This window comes from Pongo abelii, chromosome 3, assembly GCF_028885655.2.
Source record: "Pongo abelii isolate AG06213 chromosome 3, NHGRI_mPonAbe1-v2.0_pri, whole genome shotgun sequence".
NCBI lineage: Eukaryota > Metazoa > Chordata > Mammalia > Primates > Hominidae > Pongo > Pongo abelii.
In genome coordinates this window covers 12,182,318-12,201,335 of record NC_071988.2, presented here as the reverse complement: position 1 = coordinate 12,201,335, position 19,018 = coordinate 12,182,318, and positions in this window count along the sequence as shown.

Below are 19,018 nucleotides of genomic sequence, written 5' to 3'. Positions count from 1 at the left end.
GCTTTTTGATGTGCTGCTGCATTCGGTTTGCCAGTATTTTATTGAGGATTTTTACATCGATGTTCATCAGGGATATTGGCCTGAAGTTTTCTTCTATTGTTGTATCTCTGCCAGGTTTTGGAATCAGGATGATGCATGATGCTGACCTCATAAAATAAGTTATGGAGGAGTCCCTCCATTTCAATTGTTTGGAATTGTTTCAGAAGAAATGATACCAGCTCCTTTTTGTATTTCTAGTACAATTCAGATGTAAATCTGTCTAGTCCTGGTGTTTTTTTTGTTTTTGTTTTTGTTTTTTTTTGTTTTTTTGGCTGGTAGGCTATTCATTACTGCCTCAATTTCAGAACATTTTACTGGTCTATTAAGAGATTTAATTTCTTGCTGATTTGGTCTTGGCAGGGTGTATGTGTCCAGGAATTTATATATGCCTTCTATATTTTCTAGTTTATTTGCATAGATGTGTTTATAGTATTGTCTGATGGCTGTTTCTATTTCTGTGGAGGTGGTGGTGATATCTTCTTTATCATTTTTAATTGTGTCTATTTGATTCTTCTATTTTTTCTTCCTTATTGGTCTAGCTAGTCTATTTTATTTAATTTTATTATTTTTTTCAAGAAAACAGTTCCTGGATTCATTGATTTTTGAAGTTTTTGTGTGTGTGTGTGTGTGTGTGTCACTGTCTCCTTCAGTTCCACTCTGATCTTAGTAATTTCTTGTCTTCTGCTAGCTTTGGGGTTTGTTTGCTCCTCATTCTCTAATTCTTTTAGTTGTGATGTTAGGGTGTTGATTTAAGATCTTTTTCACTTTTGATGTGGACATTTAGTGCTATAAATTTCCCTCTTAACACTGCTTTAGCTGTGTCCCAGAGATTCCATTGTGTCTTTGTTCTCATTGGTTTCAAAGAACTTGATTTCTGCCTTAATTTCATTATTTACCCAGGAGTCATTCAGGAGCAGGTTGTTCAATTTCCATGTAGTTGTATGGTTTTGAGTGGGTTTCTTAATCTTGAGTTCTAATATGATTGCAATGTGGTCTGAAAGACTGTTTGTTATGATTTCAGTTCTTTTGCATTTGCTGAGGAGTGTTTTACTTCCAATTATGTGATCAGTTTTAGAGTAAGTGCCATGTGGTGACAAGAATAATGTATATTCTGTTGATTTGGGGTGGAGAATTCTGTAGATATCTATCATGTCCACTTGATCCTGAGCTGAGTCCAAGTTTTGAATATCCGTGTTAATTTTCTGTCTCAATGATCTGTCTAATACTGACAGTAGGATGTTAAAGTCTCCCACTGTTATTGTGTGGGAGTCTACCTTTCTTTGTAGGTCTCTAAGAACTTGTTTTATGAATCTGGGTGCTCCTGTGATGGGTGCATATATATTTAGGATAGTTAGCTTTTCTTGTTGAGTTGATCCCTTTACCATTATGTAATGCCCTTTTTGGCTTTTTTTATCTTTGTTGGTTTAAAGACTGTTTTGTCAGAAACCAGGATTGCAACCCCTGCTTTTTTATGCTTTCCATTTGCTTGGTAAATTTTCCTCTATCCCTTTATTTCGAGCCTGTGATCTTTGGATGAGAGGTGGGTCTCTTGAATACAGCACATGGATGGGTCCTGACTTGATCCAGCTTGTGATTCTGTGTCTTTTAATTGGAGCATTTAGCCCCTTTACATTTAAGGTTAATATTGTTATGTGTGAATTTGATCCTGTCATCATGATGCCAGCTGGTTATTTTGTGCATTAGTTGATGCAGTTTCTTTATAGTATCATTGGTCTTTGTACTTCAGTGTGTTTTTGCAGTGGCTGGTACCAGTTTTTCCTTTCTATTTTTTGTACTTCTTTCAAAAGCTCTTGTAAGGCAGACATGGTGGTGATAAATTCCTTCAGCATTTGCTTGTCTGAAAAGGATTTTATTTCTCTTTCACTCATGAAGCTTAGTTTGGTTGGATATAAAATTCTGGGTTGGAAATTATTTTCTTTAACAATGTTGAATATTGGTCCTCAATCTCTTCTGGCTTGTAGGTTTTCCACTGATAGGTCCATTGTCAGCCTGATGGACTTCCTTTTGAGGTTACCTTGCCTTTCTCTCTGGCAGCCCTTAACATTTTTTCCTTCATTTTGACCTTGGGAAATCTGATGATTATGTGTCTTGGGGTTGATCTTCTCAGGGAGTATCTTACCTTTTTCAATTTGAATGCTGGCCTGTCTTGCTAGGTTGGGAAAGCTCTCCTGGTTGATATCCTGAATTATGTTTTCCAACTTGATTCCATTCTTCAAGTCTCTTTCAGGTACCCCAATCAGTCATAAGTTCAGTCTTTTTACATAATCCCATACTTATCAGAAGTTTTCTTCATTCCTTTTTATTTATTTTTCTCTAATCTTGTGTACCTGTCTTATTTTAGCCAGATAATCTCCAAGCTCTGAAATTCTTTCCTCTGCTTGGTCTATTCAGCTATTGATACTTGTGGTTGCATTGTAAAGTTCTTGTGTTGTGTTTTTCAGCTCCATCAGCTCATTTATGTTCCTTTCTAAACTGGCTATTCTGGATAACAGCTCTTGTAATGTTTCACCATCGTTCTTAGCTTCTTTGCATTGGGTGAGAACGTGCTCCTTTAGCTCTGCAAATTTCATTATTACTTACTTTCTGCAGCCTACTTTTGTCAATTCATCTATCTCAGCCTCTGTGCAGTTTTGTGCCCTTGCTGGAGAGGTGTTGCAATCGTTTGGAGGAGAAGAGGCACTCTGGCTTTTTTAGTTTCTGGTATTTTTTTCATTGATTCTCTTTCTTCTTCATGAGTTTATCTAGCTTCAATGTTTAAGGCTGCTGACCTTGGGATGGTTTTTTTGTGGGGACTTATTTGTTGATGCTGTTGTTGTTGCTTTCCATTTGCTTGCTTTTCTTTTAACAGTCAGGCCCCTTTTCTGCAGGGCTGCTGTGATTTGCTGGGGGTCCACTTCAGATCCTATTCACCCTCACCTGGGTCCCTCCTGCACCTAGAGGTGTCACCAGTGGAGGCTGCAGAACAGCAAAGATGGCTTCCTGCTCTTTCCTCTGGGATCTGCATCCCAGAGGGGCACTGTATTAGTCAGCGTTCTCTAACAGGACTGAACTAATAGGAGATATATATATATATGTATACATATATGTGTATATATATTTATATATATATTTATATATATTTATATATATGTATACATATATGTGTATATATATTTATATATATGTATACATATATGTGTATATATATTTATATATATTTATATATATGTATACATATATGTGTATATATATTTATATATATATTTATATATATATATATATATAAAATTAACTTAGACGATCACAAGTTCCCACAATAGGCTGTCTGCAAGCTTGAGAAGCAAGGACAGCCACTCCAAGTCTCAAAACTGAAGAACTTAGAATCTTATGTTTGAGGGCAAGAAGCATCCAGCACAGGAGAAAGATGTAGGCTAGGAGGCTAGGCCAGTCTCACCTTATCACATTTTTTCTGCCTGTGTTATATTTGCTGGTGACTGATTAAGGGTGGGTCTGCCTTCCCCAGCCCACTGACTCAAATGTTAATCTCCTTTGGCTGCACCCTCACAGACACACCCAGGATCAATACTTTGCATCCTTTAATCCAATCAAGTTGACACTCAGTATTAACCATCACAAGTCCACCCCTTGTCAACTTGAACCCATACACATCTCCTGCGATCATACATAATCTTCAAATAAAGACAATAATAAGGTCATAATTATGCCTAACATGATACAACTATCCTTCATGCAACTGGAACTGCAGCAATCCCCAACCCAAATACTGTTACAGAAAGTTAATGATACTTAAATGCCTATATGAAGTCAATAAACTTACATCACATGATAAAGGAAGAGGAAATAAAATGAAGATATTTTCTTAGGACAAGTGTATACATGCACAAACATGTTTTTTAATAAAAGAAGGAGGAAATATTCATAATATATATAGTCCTCATTTCTGCAGCTGGTCACATGGTCGTAGTTGGTATTGATGACTACCTTCTCCTACTGCCCATTCTGCATTCTCTTTGCCTTCAGCAAGCTCCTCAGCAGGTCGTGGTTTTTTTCCTGGTGGAGTGACCCAAACATCCATTCCTGAGGGGTCTGGACCATTTGTAGTCCTGCCTGGATTGGGCTGTTCCTTCTGGCAAAAAAGGTTCATCAGAGTTTACAAACTCAGTGACCCCAGCTTCATCAGGGTCCTCGCACATGTCCCCATTCCAAGTTGCAGGGTCCCATTCTTTTGCAACCAATGCCCTCACTTTAACAATATACACCTGGTGAGGCTGTGCATGCACCTTTCATTGCAGGTCAGCCACTTGCATGATAAGAGCTTGTGTCTGTTTTTCCACAATTTCAGCTCTTTGCCTATAGGAGATAAGACTCTCACTCAGGGCAATCTTAGCAGATTTGAGGCTCAGTATCTGCTTCTGAAGCCGGGAGACAGAATCCCTGAGTTCTTCATTTTCTTTCATTGTTTTGTCCACTGAACTTAGGAGCAACCAACCAGCTTCATTATGTTCCTTCGTTCTCCACATATGGCCAAAGGTGTTATGTATAGAGTCACTAAACTCTGCCTCTCATGAGCAGTGAATCAAGAGTGTCAAATTAATTTATTTTGCATAACTTTCTAAACAGTTCACGCCAAGGACTACCAGTGTTCTCCATACTATTAGAAGTAGAGTCCTTAGCATTTTGGGGTCTAATCATATCAAGCAACAAACACCCTACTCCTGGTAGCAAAATCTGTATTAGTCAGGGTTCTCTAAGAGACAGAACTAATAGGATATATATCTATATCTATCTATCTATATGTATCGTTTGTGTATAGATAGATAGACAGATAGACAGGAGCTTATTAAGTATGTACTTACACTATCACAAAGTCCCACAATAGGCTGTCTGCAAGCCTGAGGAGCAAAGGGAGCCAGTCAGTCTCAAAACTGAAGAACTTGGAGTCTGATGTTCAAGGTCAGGGAGCATCCAGCATGGGAGAAAGATGTAGGCTGGGAGGCTTGGCTAGTCTCGCCTTTTCACATTTTTTCTGCCTGCTTTATATTTGCTGGCAGCTGATTAGATGGTGCCCACCAGATTAAGGGTGGGTCTGCCTTCCCCAGACCACTGACTCAAATGTTAATCTCCTTTGGCAAGGCCCTCACAAACACACTCAGGATCAATACTTTGCATCCTTCAATCCAATCAAGTTGACACTCAGTATTAACTGTCACAGGCACCAACTAATGCCAGCAGGAATGCTACTGTATAAGGTGTGTGGTGACCCCTGTTGAGGGGTCTCACCCAGTCAGGAGGCACGGGTTCTGGGACCTGCTTAACGAAGCATTCCAGCTACCTCCTGGCAGAGCGGGTGTGCTGCGCTGTTGGGAATCCCACTTGTCTGGACTGCCTGGAGTCCTCAGAGCCAGCAGGAGGAAAGACTAAGTTTGCTGATCTGTGGATACCATGGCTGCCCCTCTCCCCAGGGGCTCAGTCCCAGGGAGATCAGAATTCTGTCCCTAAACCCCTGGCTGGAGTTGCTGAAAATCCTGCAGGGAGTCCCAGCCTGGTAAAAAGGGATAGGTCAGGGTCCAGCCTAAAGAGGCAGTCTGGCCATGATCTGCCACAGCTGTTGTGGTGCACTTGGGGTATTCCTCCTGACTCCAAACCGTTCAGTCTCCCTGGCACTGGCAGGGGAAAGTCAGCAGACTGGAACTGCCATAATGGCTGCTGCCCCTTCCCTCTGGGAGCTCAGTTGTCTTAGGCTGAAGGCAGCCATGGTGATGGCCACTGCCTCTTCCCTGGGGAGCTCAGTTATCTTAGGTAGCAGACAGCGGCAGTGATGGCAGCCGCCCCTCCCTCAGGAAATCAGTTGTCTTAGGCAGCCTCCAGCTGAGTGGCCACCAAGAATCTGCACAGCTCTGTGCTTGGATCCCAAGGCCCTTGTGGCATGGCCCCATGAGGGAGATCTCCTGATCTGTACGTTGCACAGACCCGTGGAAAAAGCATGGTTTCCTGGGTGAGGTAGCATAATCACTCAACACCTCCCTTGGCTGGGGGTGGGAGCTCCCCTTGCCCCATGTGGCTTCCGGGTGGGCCGTGGCACCACCTTTGATTTTCCTCTCTCTCCATGGGTCCCACCAACCACCTAGTCCGTCTCAATGAGAGAAACTGGATACCTCAGTTGCCAGTGCAGGATTCACTTGCCATTTTCATTCTTCTTGGTGGGAGCCTCCAACTGCAACTGTTTCTAGTCCGCCATCTTGGCCCCTTCCCCTGATGGTTTTTATTGAAAATGTCTATCTGTTTAGAAAAGTTTTCATTCATATCCTGAATTTTTAAAAAATTTCTTTATATTGGCTTTTACCTTTCTCTTGTATTACCTTGAGTAACTTAATAATCAACCTTCTGAATTCTTTCTCTGGTATTTCAAAGATTTCATTGGGTTTGGATCCACTGCTGGAGAGTTAATGTGATCTTTTGGGGATGCTATAGAACCGCATTTTTTCATATTGCCAGAATTACTTTTTCTGGTTTCTTCTTATGTGGGTAGACTATTTCTTCTAATTATTCTTAAATTTATTTTTGATTTTATTGGGTATTTAAAATTTTTTTTTTACCCTGAGGATGTGACTTATAGTTCATTGTCATCTAGTTTCAGCTCTAGGTACTTTCAGTGGCAAAGACTCTGTATATGTTTCTTGGTTATAGAGAATCTTTGTGCAATGGCTTTCATAGATACTGCTTGTAGTAGCAATGTGTGGGGTGTGTGAGCAGATTTGCTGTCTCCTGTGGGGCTAGAATGTTTGCCCACTTTTTAATTGGGTTGTTTTCTTGCTATTGAGTTGTTTGCATTCTTTAAATATATTGACTATTAACCCCCGTTCCGATTTATGCTTTGCAAATATTTTCTTCCATTTTGTAAGCTATCTCTTCACTTCATTATTTCCTTTGCTGTGAAGAAGTTTTTAGTTTTATGCAATTTCATTTGTCTATTTTTGCTTTTGTTACCTGTACTTTTGGGGTTATAGCTAAAAAAATCTTTGTTATGACTGATGTCGGGTTTTTTTTTCCTATTTTTACAGTTTCAAGTCTTATATTCAACTCTTTAATTCATTTTGATTTAATTTTTATATATGGGGTAAGATAAGGGTCCACTTATATTCTTTTAAATGTGAATATCCAGTTTTCCCAACATTATTTATTGAAGAGACTGTCATTTTCCCATTGTTTGTTCTTGGCATCCTTGTCAAAAACAAGTTGACCATAAAGGTATAAATTTATTCTGGGCTCTGAATTCTGTTCCGTTGAGCTATATGTCTTGTTTTTATGCCATTAAGATGCTGCTTTGTTCATTACAGCTTTGTAGTAGACTTTGAGATCAGGTAGTGTGGGGCTTCCAGCTTTTTTTTTTCTCCTCAAGATTGCTTTGGCTATTTAGGGTCTTTGTGTTTCCACACAGATTTTAGAACTTTTTTTTTTATTTCTGTAAAAAGTGTCTTTGGGATTTTGATAGTGATTGCATTGAATTTGTAGATCGCTTTGACTCATATCTATTTTTGCAAAGGGATAAAATATTAAAAATGTTTTTTGAGGAACACATGGTATCAGTGAGAATAGCTACTATTCTGGGGGCTTATATCACATGATAAGCACACACTTGCCATTTTATCTACATTGTCTTACTTTTCACAAAGACCCTAAGGAGTATTTTCTTCCATTCTGTAGATAATGAAACAGAACTATAGGAGTTAATGTGGTAACAAGGGTAGGGTGCACCTCTTGCTGTGTATAACCCAAAGCCTGTGCTTTCTGTGTAGTATATAAAGTATAAAATTAAGCTTAGGATTCACTTTTGTGTTCCTCATACCTAGCACAATATTTCAGTTTGTTGGTGCTTCATAAATATTTGTTGAATAAGTGCTCAGTGATTGAAAAGTATGCAATTAATTCATTCATTCCTTCTTTATTCAATAAATATTTATCTGGCACTGGCTGTGTGCTGGGTGCTAGGTGCTTTGGCTTAGAAACTAGGGGTACCAAATGAAACAGATGCCTTCACTGCCTGTAAGGAGCTCATGGTCTGAGGCAAAGGGCAAGGGGTTTTTGTTATTGAGAGCTTATCAATTCTGATGATACCAATTCAGATACAACTCTTTAATAGATTTATGAAAATTGTAATTTTCAGTAGGCTGATTATTATTATTTTTATTATGTCTTCCCTTTTCATCCCTGATCTTAGAGTTAACGTGACACTTCCCAGACTTAACATGTAGATGACCCACCTGGGAATCTTGGTAAAATTCAGTCTCTGATTCAGTTGGTCTGGAGTAGAGACCAGAAGACTGCATTTCTAACCAATGCCCAGGTGATGCTCAGGAGCTGTGGGGCTCAAATAAATCTTTAAGAATTAAAATGATAAAATGTCACCCTCTCTACTGTGCAAGTTCCACTGTGCTCTGTTCTTTTGCTGCAGAGGATGGAAATACAATACATATGATGGAACCCCTAACTGAAATATTATGATTTCATTGTATTCTTAGGCCGAGCTAAGAAAAAAACAGCATTAGAAATTTAAGGGCCGCTTCTCTGTCAATTTTGCTAGGCTATAAGTTTGGCATGTCACCAACGTGTGGTATATCAAAGCTTTGTTTTTCCTCACATCCCTGTTTGCCTTCTTCACCTCTGCCTTTACTGTCTTCAGAAAAGGTCAGTGGCTCTGAAAGATGTGGATTAGAATAACTCAATTAGGACCAATAGGCCTGCGTCATGTTCAACATCTGGCTGATACCCATTTTCAGAATAAATATATCATTTTATTTTTGGTAAAAATGCTTTTCAGAGGAAAATGAAAATTACAATGGGAAATTGTGGCTGGCAAGGGAAAAGGACCATTTTGGGTAATATCTCTCATAATTGGAGTAATTTTGACAAACTCAGACATTGTAGAATTCCCACACATCCTCTCCCCCAACCAACTCACTACTCCCAATGGGTCAGAGAGGAGTGCTTTCTAGCAGGCAAAAGTCTAAGCTATTCTTCCTTCTCTGGTGCACAGAAATGATGTTGAGATTCATGGCAGTCAACCTTACTGTTCCAAACAAACGTGTTTTATTCTAATGACCAATGAGAAGTTTTATGGCTTAAGCCAGGAGCAGGGTAAAGCTGAGGCCAGGGAGTTGGGCATAGTATTCAATCATAACTTTGTTTTTGATTGCTACATTGACATAAAATGTGTACTATATTCTCTGGGAACAATTTGATCAATAACTTCGGCTAAAAATAGAGCAGATTTCTTTTAGTCACCTGTTCATGTTGGGAACAGTTACAAAAATGTTTTTTCCTTTTAAAATATTGGGTTACCCTGTGTTCTCTGATATTATTGATGCTTGGTGATCTTATAGCAGGGGAGGGCTTTTTGTGATGTTGATGTGCATATGTGTACATGTGTACATGTGTGAAGATGTGAACCTGCCAAACCCCCCCATGCTAGTCTGGTGAGTTCATGTTACTAAAGCAGCCCCTTCAGTGGTCTTAGGTCTCAAGAGTGCTGGTGTGGAGACTTATCTTATGGAGTCAAGTATCATTGGTAGAGTTGTTTGTTCCTACAAGAGGAGGAGTGATGTCAGCAAGTGCTTAGCAAGTGCTTTGGAACCAGACGGACCTTTGTTTGGATCCCAACTCTGCCACTACTGTGTTATGTGGACAGCACTAGGGTGAGGCAAGGGGTACTTGTAGGATGTACATTTTAAGGTGGTCACACTCAGGTGACAACCTTGCACAACACTGAGGGTGCATATCTCCTTTAATTTTGCACTCAGGTGCCTTGCTTTCCTTACCCTAGTATGGCCCTGGTGTGTGACCTTGGGCGAGTCACTCATCTCTGTTTCTATTTCCTGATCTGTAAAATGGGTGTGATAAGAATCATCTCATGGGATTGCCATGAAGCTTGAATTAAAAAAATTAAAAATTTATTGACAAATTGTCTGGGTCTGTGACTAAAAAATGGTAGCTATGATTGATTCCTTTTTTTCTTTTTTTTGAGACAGAGTCTCACTCTGTCGCCCAGGCTGGAGCACAGTGCCGTGATCTAGGCTCACTGCAACCTTCACCTCTCTATTCAAGCGATTCTCGTGCCTCAGCCTCCCGAGTAGCTGGGACTACAGGTGTGTGTCACCATGCCTGGCTAATTTTTTGTGTTTTTAGTAGAGACGGGATTTCACCATGTTGGCCAGGCTGGTCTCGAACTTCTGACCTCAGGTGATCTGCCCGCCTCGTCCTCCCAAAGTGCTGGGATTACAGGCATAAGCCGCCATGCCTGACCCGATTGATTTTAATTAATCTATTGCTGGGCATCTTGGCTAAACCCCCTTTAGGATAGCTAGAGTTAATTCTCTTTAACCTAAGGAGGAAAAATAGAATTGAGGAATATTTAGAAGTGCCTTCTTTTAGGATATCTTTTTCTTTTGAGTTATTATTGTTTTTAGGAAATAATTTATCTAAAAGCTAGTGGTACACATTTCAACTACTCACATTCAAGCATAAAGTGTTGCACCAGTAACACCAGGAATGAAATGTGTGTGTATATAGTTACAGGCAAGGCAGGTCTGGAGGCTCCCCTGAGAGCGAGCACTTCATTTTCAGGAGGCCGGGAGACCGAAAGTCTCACCCGCAGAGTGAAGCACCCCGTGACTTAGGTTGGATGCATAAAGCGCCTGCTCTCTCCTTGGTCCAGGATGGAGCCAGAATGCATTGCCAGCTCTGACTGATGGTGCCCCATCACTGTGATCACTCACTTAGCACACACTCACAGCAGCTTAAATTTCTACTTGAACAGCCATGCACTTTTTTTCTTCCTGCCTAGTTTTTCTTTTGTTTTGCTTTTGGTGGGAAGCTGACCAAGGCATTCATGGTGCGGATGAAGAGGGAAATCTGTTAGAATACTGGCGTGGTAAGATGAGAAGCTCTGAGGGGCTTGGTTCTCCCAATTGATATTCTTGCCATGTTGCTCTGAAGAAAATAAAGCCTCATGACTTTTTAAACTCCCATTTTTATTTTACACAGTTAACTAGATAAAGACCAGTTACTACTGATTCCACTAGATACCCTCTTCCCTCTTTTACATTTGGCTTCAAACTTGGTTGCTAAGGGAAAATGACAATGACAATGATTGAGTTATATTCTTTACCTCTATTCCATCTGAATGTTTTTTGCCCATCAGTGTAGGGGTTCTCTATTTCAGTTTCTTGATCTCTAAAACAGACAACTTAAATTCTGGATTATCCTTTTGTAGGATGAACAAATTCTGAAGCCACTCTGTGTGTGTGTGTGTATGTGTACATGTGTGCGTGTGTATGTGTGTGTGTGTGTGTCTGTAGGGAATGTCTCCTAGACTTGGAGGCTATCATAAGCCTATGTTTATTGTTTGATTTACAAGCTATGCATTCAGTTCTAGGCTAATTATAATTTAATATGAGTTAAGACAATTTCACTGCTCTCTAGTCCTGTTTCTATGTCAGACATTGCTAATCAATCACTGCACTTTTTTGTTAAGCCTGGATTCTTTCATTCTGGAGCTCTATACAGCCCCTACCAATTGATCAGACTTGTTTTACAGAATGGAACTTCTTTGTTACTCTGAGCCTAGAGGGTCTGAAAAGGGGAAAGAGAAAACTTTCTTGGCCTGGAGAAACCTAGCAGCTAGTTTGACAGGTGAGACCTATGTAATACCATTTAAGTAGATGTCAAAGAAATGCTTGACAAATGTACAAAGACATGGGAGATCATGGGGGCATAAACTAAGATCCCAATAGAAATTCAGAGAAAGCCCATCTGAGCTGGAGGATGTCACTTAGATGGCCAACTTCACTGGAATTATTCAGGCGGTGTTGGAAGGCAAGTGAAGGAGGGGCAGAGATGAACTCCCAGACAGGGAGAGCTGTGGCAGGAAAGAGCCCATAGTGGGGATCAGTGTGAGGTTGGCAATGGTCATTAATTGTCGTTAAGATAAAAATACATGTTACTCAATTAAAAAATATGTAAGTTAGATTGATCTATTTTGATTAAATGTGACTAAATTAAAAGACTATGCTAGATCTATCTACTTTAAATGCTTATTTAATTGTAACCTACATGTAAATTTATTCTCAACACTGTTAAGAGCCTTTGGTCAATTATACATATGAAATTTTATACCTGGGCACCTGGGGCAGATTAATATAGTGCAAAGAGCAGGGTGTCTTAAATTAGAATAGAAGAAAAACTGGGAAGTTATATAAAGTAACTTCTAATTATTGGACACTGTCCTGGGCAATTTGCATATGTCATTTAATTGATTGATTGATTCATCAGCTATTTGACTACCTAATATATGCCCTGTGCCGGGGGCAGGGACCCAAATAGGAAAGAAATAGACCTTCTCTAAGACTGTCTCAGTCTAGTGAGGCAGAAAGTCTCATAAACAAACTATCGATAACACCTATATTACACTTGTATGTAACTAGAAAGTCAGAAAGTGCACTAGGGAAAAAAATCTCTCATGTCCCTACGAGTTTTATGGAGTAAATGTTACTATCTCCATCTTATAGATGAGGACACCTAGGCTCGGAGAGTTGGGAACTAGTCAAGGACTCAAGTTAATCAGTCACGGCTGGGAACTAACCCTCCACCTGAAGCTCTTTCCTAAAAGTGGATCGCTTGGATTCAGGCCTAGCTTTGTTACAGGCAAGGGCGGGAGCATATCGTTTCACTTCTCTGGGCCTCAGTTTCCCCTTTTGTTAAGGTAAGAAGCTGAGATGTGATAGTATCTAAAGTTCCTTTCCTCTATAATATGGGATAACTCACCTGTAGTCCAGATTTGATCTCAGTTTATCACCACTTTTGGAAAGTTATGGGCTGCTCCTCATATTGTACAGACAAATTATCTCTGCTCAAAGACCTGATAGGTATTTATCAGAACAGGAGATAGTTGCCTTTGGTGAGGGCTCCAATCCAGGACCATTCATTTTTTAGCCTGGCTTTATTGATGTGTAAATTGGAATTAAAAAGGCCTGATTGTAGGGCTGGGAAATAAAAGAGAAGTAGTTTAAACTGTTTATGAGCTATAGCTTTATGATGTCTTTTCCACATTCTCTCCTTTTTTGGCTGGAGATTTTCCCTAATTGGAGGCATTTGTTTTAGAATTTGGCATCTCTGAGCCTTGAGAAATGGAGCTTCTTTATTAAAGAGCAGAATATGCCACAGGCATCTCAGGCCAAATGGTTTAGACTTCTCTCTCAGGATTCAAGTTGTAATTAGGGGTGTAGATTAATTGTAACAAGGTGTCAGAAAATGGTTCATAAATAAATATGACGAACTGAACTCAACACACTGAATTTATAAAAAGTTTAAGTCAGATCCCTGAACCAACATGGATTCTTCTGTGTTTCAGCTGAAAGCTAAATTTGTGCAAATCTTTGCATGAAAGCAGTCCCAACTGGCAGGAACTTGAAATATAACCCAATATGCTGCCCTAATGGAGAAATAGAACAGACTGCTTATTGGGGTCATTTGTAAAAAGAATATATAATCATTTTCTAATCTCTCTGATACATATTTCTACAAATAACATTGGGGACAAGTGAAAACTTTTATGGTTCATAAGGAATCAACTCCATGAAACATGAGTTTCAGACTGGGCTGGCCTACACATGTCTGAATCCCGGCAGAATCTTTGAAAATAAGCACAGGCTTCCCCAGAGATATCAGAGGTCTCTTATCTGTCCTGTGTTTTATGCGCCTTCTTTTCTTCATCCCTCACAGCAGACAAAGACAACCAAAGAAAATCGAGCCAATTCAACATTTGCTACATTTATTCTTTCTCTCTAATTCAAATATAATATTCAAACAAAATGTTCCCTCTCTCTCTCTCTCTCTTTTTTTTTTGGCTTGGCCAGCATGAAAATGCTAACTCATTTTAAAGGGAAAGTAGGCAGTCATAAATGGCAGTGTGGTGTTGTGGAAAAAATAAGAATGGCTTTGGATTTGTGCCTGGCCTGAAATGTTGGCTGCTGTTTCTACTAGTTGAGGGAAGCTCTGGCATGCTACTGAATGTCTCTATGCCTCCATTTCCACCTCTGCAAAATGGGAAGGATAACAACTAGCTGGTAGGTTTGTTGTAAGAATTAAATGATATCATAAATTATATATTAATGAAAAATTTCTCCCCCAATCCTTGAGGTGTTGATGGTTACATACAGTAAAACCACGGTGGCAAGAGAAGCAAGAGACAGAAATGCAAGGAAATGGGAAGGGATTGTATTCCTTCTGGGCTGGAGTATTCAATTGCTAGGTAAGACTCTCCTGAGCTCCCTTCCTTGCAACTGGCTACCTTTGAGGTTGTGGCTGCCTCATTAACCTGGTCCCCAGGGTGAACTCTGATTAGCAGAGCCCTCTGCTGACCTTGATGGACATGTAGTGTGATCAAAAAAATAGATCTCTGATGCTTTTTTTTTTTTTTTTTTTTTGAGACGGAGTCTCACTCTATTGCTTAGGCTGGAGTGCAGTGGCACAATCTTGGCTCACTGCAACCTCCGCCTTCTGGGTTCGAGCGATTCTCCTGCCTCAGCCTCCCGAGTAGCTGGGATTACAGGCACGCGCCATTATGCCCGGCTAATTTTTGTGTTTTTAGTAGAGGCGGGGTTTCACCATGTTGGCCATGCTTGTCTTGAACTCCTGACCTTGTGATCCGCCTGCCTTGGCCTCCCAAAGTGCTGCAATTACAGGTGTGAGCCACCGAGCCCCGCCAAATGTCTGCTGCTTTAAACCACTAATATTTGGATGTTGCTTGTTATCACAGAAGAACCTAGCCCATCCTCACTGATACAGTTCATCTTCAGATTGCTGAATTTCTCTTTTTTGAAATTCATGTATCTTTATGGTAGACCATGTTCATCACCTTTCAAGTTTCTGCTCATAAATTCTGCATGTACTATTTGGAACAATAGAGTGATTTGGCAGTGACATGTCCAAGAGAACTCTTCCCAGCTGCAAAAACTTTTTAATTATTTGAAGTAAGCAACACTGAGTTTTTTAGCCAGTATGTGCTCCAGGAAGGCCAGTCAAGGTTCTCTGAAAAGACATTTTATTCTGACTTTATATGTTAAGATCTCTTTGCTTTGTCTATCTGGTCTTAATTCTCCTTTGGAATGTAGATTTGGTATTTATCCAATTAATGGCTTTGTTTGAATTTTTATAGGCATCTCAAACTTACCTTGGCTAATGCACTGCTAATTGTTTCTGAAGTTGTACACCACCCACTCTGCACTTGCTCTCTGCTAAAGTTCAGATGAAATTTCAATTCCTTACTTGGCCTTCAGGACCATGCCTGTCTGTGATTCCTCCATCCTCAATCTCCTCCTTGTACACTAGGATTTAGTCATACCGACTTTGCTTCTGATTCTTTTTTTTTTTATTTGAAACCTGTGTTTTATTTTATTTTCATTTTAATTTTACTTTAAGTTCTGGGATACATGTGCTGAATGTGCAGGTTTGTTATATAGGTATACATGTGCCATGGTGGTTTGCTGCACCCATCAACCCATCATCTAAGATTTAAGACCCGCATGTATTAGGTATTTGTCCTAATGCTCTCCCTCCCCTTGCCTCCAACCCCATGATAGGTCCCAGTGTGTGATGTTCCCCTCCCTGTGTCCACGTGTTCTCATTGTTCAGCTCCCACTTATGAGTGAGAACATGCAGTGTTTGGTTTTCTGTTCCTGTGTTAGTTTGCTGAGAATGATGGATTCCAGCTTATTCATGTCCCTGCAAAGGACATGAACTCATTCTTTTTTATGGCTGCATAGTATTCCATGGTGTATATGATTCTTAAACACAGACATGTCATTGCAGTCTCTGGTTGTCTCCATGTTCTGGTTCCTCTGCTTGGCTCAATACTGGAATATCCAAGATGTTTGTGTAAGTTTTCACAGTCTGCCTCCTCATCTTTCCTTAGAATGTAAGTTCACTGAGGGCAGGGACTCTGTTGTTTTCACTTCTGTATCTAGAAGTGAAAGGTCTAGAAGAGCACTTTCCTAAAACATAGAAGATGTTAATAAATACTGGTGATGTAGGCTTGGGTAGGCCCACGAGTGTAGCTACGCAGGAATTATGTATGTTAATGCTCCTTTCCCCCATGACAGCTTTGAGGGCAAGGAATGTCTATTGTCTGAAATATAGCAAGTGTTTAGTGAATTCAACTAACGACATTCATTAAAGGAATGCCTATTAGGAGGTATTAGGAGCTAAGGCATTGGGCGCAGAATGAGTCTTATCTCAGCCTGACCCCCAAAACTCTCAGGATCCAATAATATCTACTCATAGTTTTCAATTATTGTGTACATTTTATGTATCAGGCACTGCAAAATGCAGTATACACTGCATTGTCCCATTTTACCCTGTGCCTACCCTATGATGCTCTATGGAATGTGTTTCCAAATATATCCTGGCTTTTTCTCCTTTGGAACATGGTATCATGGCACTTCCTGATCCCCTTATTGATGGGTGGGGCTTTGTGACTAGTTCTGGCCATGAACTATGAGCCAAAGTGGCAGTGGGGCACTTGATTGCCACCTAGAGGCTTTCTAGAACTCATGTTCCCTTTGGCACAGCCACCAGAAATTTACGAGCCCTACCAGCCTGAGCTCCTGTTGATGCGAGGAACAGAGCTCCCTAGCTGACCCATGGTGGACATCAGTATGATCAAGGAACACCCTCATTGATATTTCAGGACATGGAGAGCTGGGGATGATTTGTTACTGCAGCGTAACGTAGCACAGCCTGACTGATTTTATAGATGAGATACTTCATGCTTAGAGAGGTGACTTGCCCAGAGTCACTCTACTAGCAAGTGGGCCACCAGGACAAGACTATTTTTTACTGTTTACATGGTCACTGTATTTTTGACAAGTACATAATGTAGCTGGTACAAATTTTACTAATTGATTTTGTAAGGACTGTCATATTTTTAACTTCACTAAATCAGTGTTAATCTGACTTCAACCTCCCATCTCACATACTGGTGGGAAATTCAGGTTCACTGAGGAAATTCAATGTTACTCTGATTATTGGGCCTCTGCTTTCTCTTCCCTGGAATTTCGTCTCTGGAAGGCATAGTTTTGAGAGACCTACTTGATGTCATGATTATCCCTAATGGGCTGCATGGTCCCTGAGCTCCTGGAGACATTACTGGCTCAGTGCCACACTTAGGCATAGGAATGAGCTCAGTCGTGAATACCCTTGGGTCCAGAGACTACATCCCTCAAAGGTCCTGAAACCTCCCTTAGGACTGCAAAGGAGGAGGCTTTACATTCCCATTACTCTTCAGATCTCAGTGTTCTTCCCTGCTCCTTCGCTCTCTTCCTCCCTCTGTTCCTTCCCCCAATCTTTGTTGAGTGCCTACTGTAAGCCAGGCACCACCTTTCAGATTGAGGATAGAGAAGGGGGAAAAACAGAAATTCCCACCCTGGTGGTGCTCAGTGGCAAGAAATCAGAGAGACAGATAATAAATAAAACAAATAAGTGAATTGTATCAAAATTTGAAAGAGTTTGATGATACAGAGAAGCAAAGTAGGGAAGAGGGATGAGGATGTTAGGAGGAAGTCAGGGTGGGCCTCACATTTTGCCCAAATGCAGAGAGCAGGTGATAAAGCCAACTGGGGGCTGTCTGGAAGTAGAGACTTTTAAGCAGAGGGAACGGGACCTGCAGAAGCCAAGGGGCTGAAGCGGCCGGCAGGTGTACCTGGGAAGTGCGAGGGGCCTGGCTGGGAGTGAGATGAGGGCCCCAGGGCAAATAAAACCCCACCTTTTATTTGGAGGGAGGTGGAAGCCACAGAAGGATTCTGCACTGAGGTGTGACGTGATTCGATTTCCATTTTAAAATGTAGGTCGCGGTATACAGGGCAAGAGCAGAAGCAGGGAGACCACTTAAGAGGCTTTTCCAATAATTTCTTTCTAGTACTGAGCCACTTCCTTCTCTGTCCCCTTCAAAGGACTCCTGCTCTCCTCCCCCCATCATCCTGGAAAGTTGGCTGCCTTGTCTAAAGTGAAGATTTTTGCAAAAACCAGAAGGGACCTCAGCACCTGCAAGCACCTTCTGAATGAAGTCTGGCCCCTGAGATTAGGGGATGCGACGTTTAGCTGACCTTGGAGAGAGAGGGAAAAGTGCAAAGACCAAAACACAAAAAGACCTCATTCTTTCTGAATATTTCAAGCAGCAGCAACAAAACGCTAATCATCTCAATAAATATTCTGCCCCACAGATGTTGAGTGTTAACAGGAGCTCAAAGTTGGTACGGGTACCTGAAAGGGTAGAAAGAAGTCAGGAAGAAAAAGAGTCATGAAAGAGAAAGAGAGAGTGTTTCTGTGTAAGTGTAGGTGTGTAGGGGGAGCCTCTTAAAGAAATTAAGGTAGAGTCCCAAAGGTAAGGTATTTCTGATAGTGTTGTCAGGTGAAATGCAGAAGGACCAGTAAAATTTGCACTTCAGAGAAGGAGCAAGTGATTTTTAAAATGAATTTGTTTCAAGTATTTCATGGAATGTATGCTGAAAGTATTTATTGTTTTCTGAAATTCAAATTTGCATTTTTATTTGCTAAATCTTGCAACTCTAATCTCACATGATGTTGAATACCAGCCATGGTTGAAGATTACAGCCTGATTCCCCCAAAATGTGTGTCCTCTAGATAAAGAAAAGGGGCTGAGGAGAATGGTATTCTTGGTAGAGGAATGATATCTGAACAATGGCAGGGCTTGGAATAGCCTGGCCCATTTTGAGGTGAGAGAAGAAGAAAATCACATAATTGCATGAAGGCACTTCGCCAAGTGCCTATGTGTAAAATGTACTTCAGGTCCATTGTTTTCTCCTTTCTTACTTTCCCTCCATCTAGGAGAAACATATGTTTGTTAATGACCAGTGCTAACATCAACCATGACATGGTTTATTTGTCT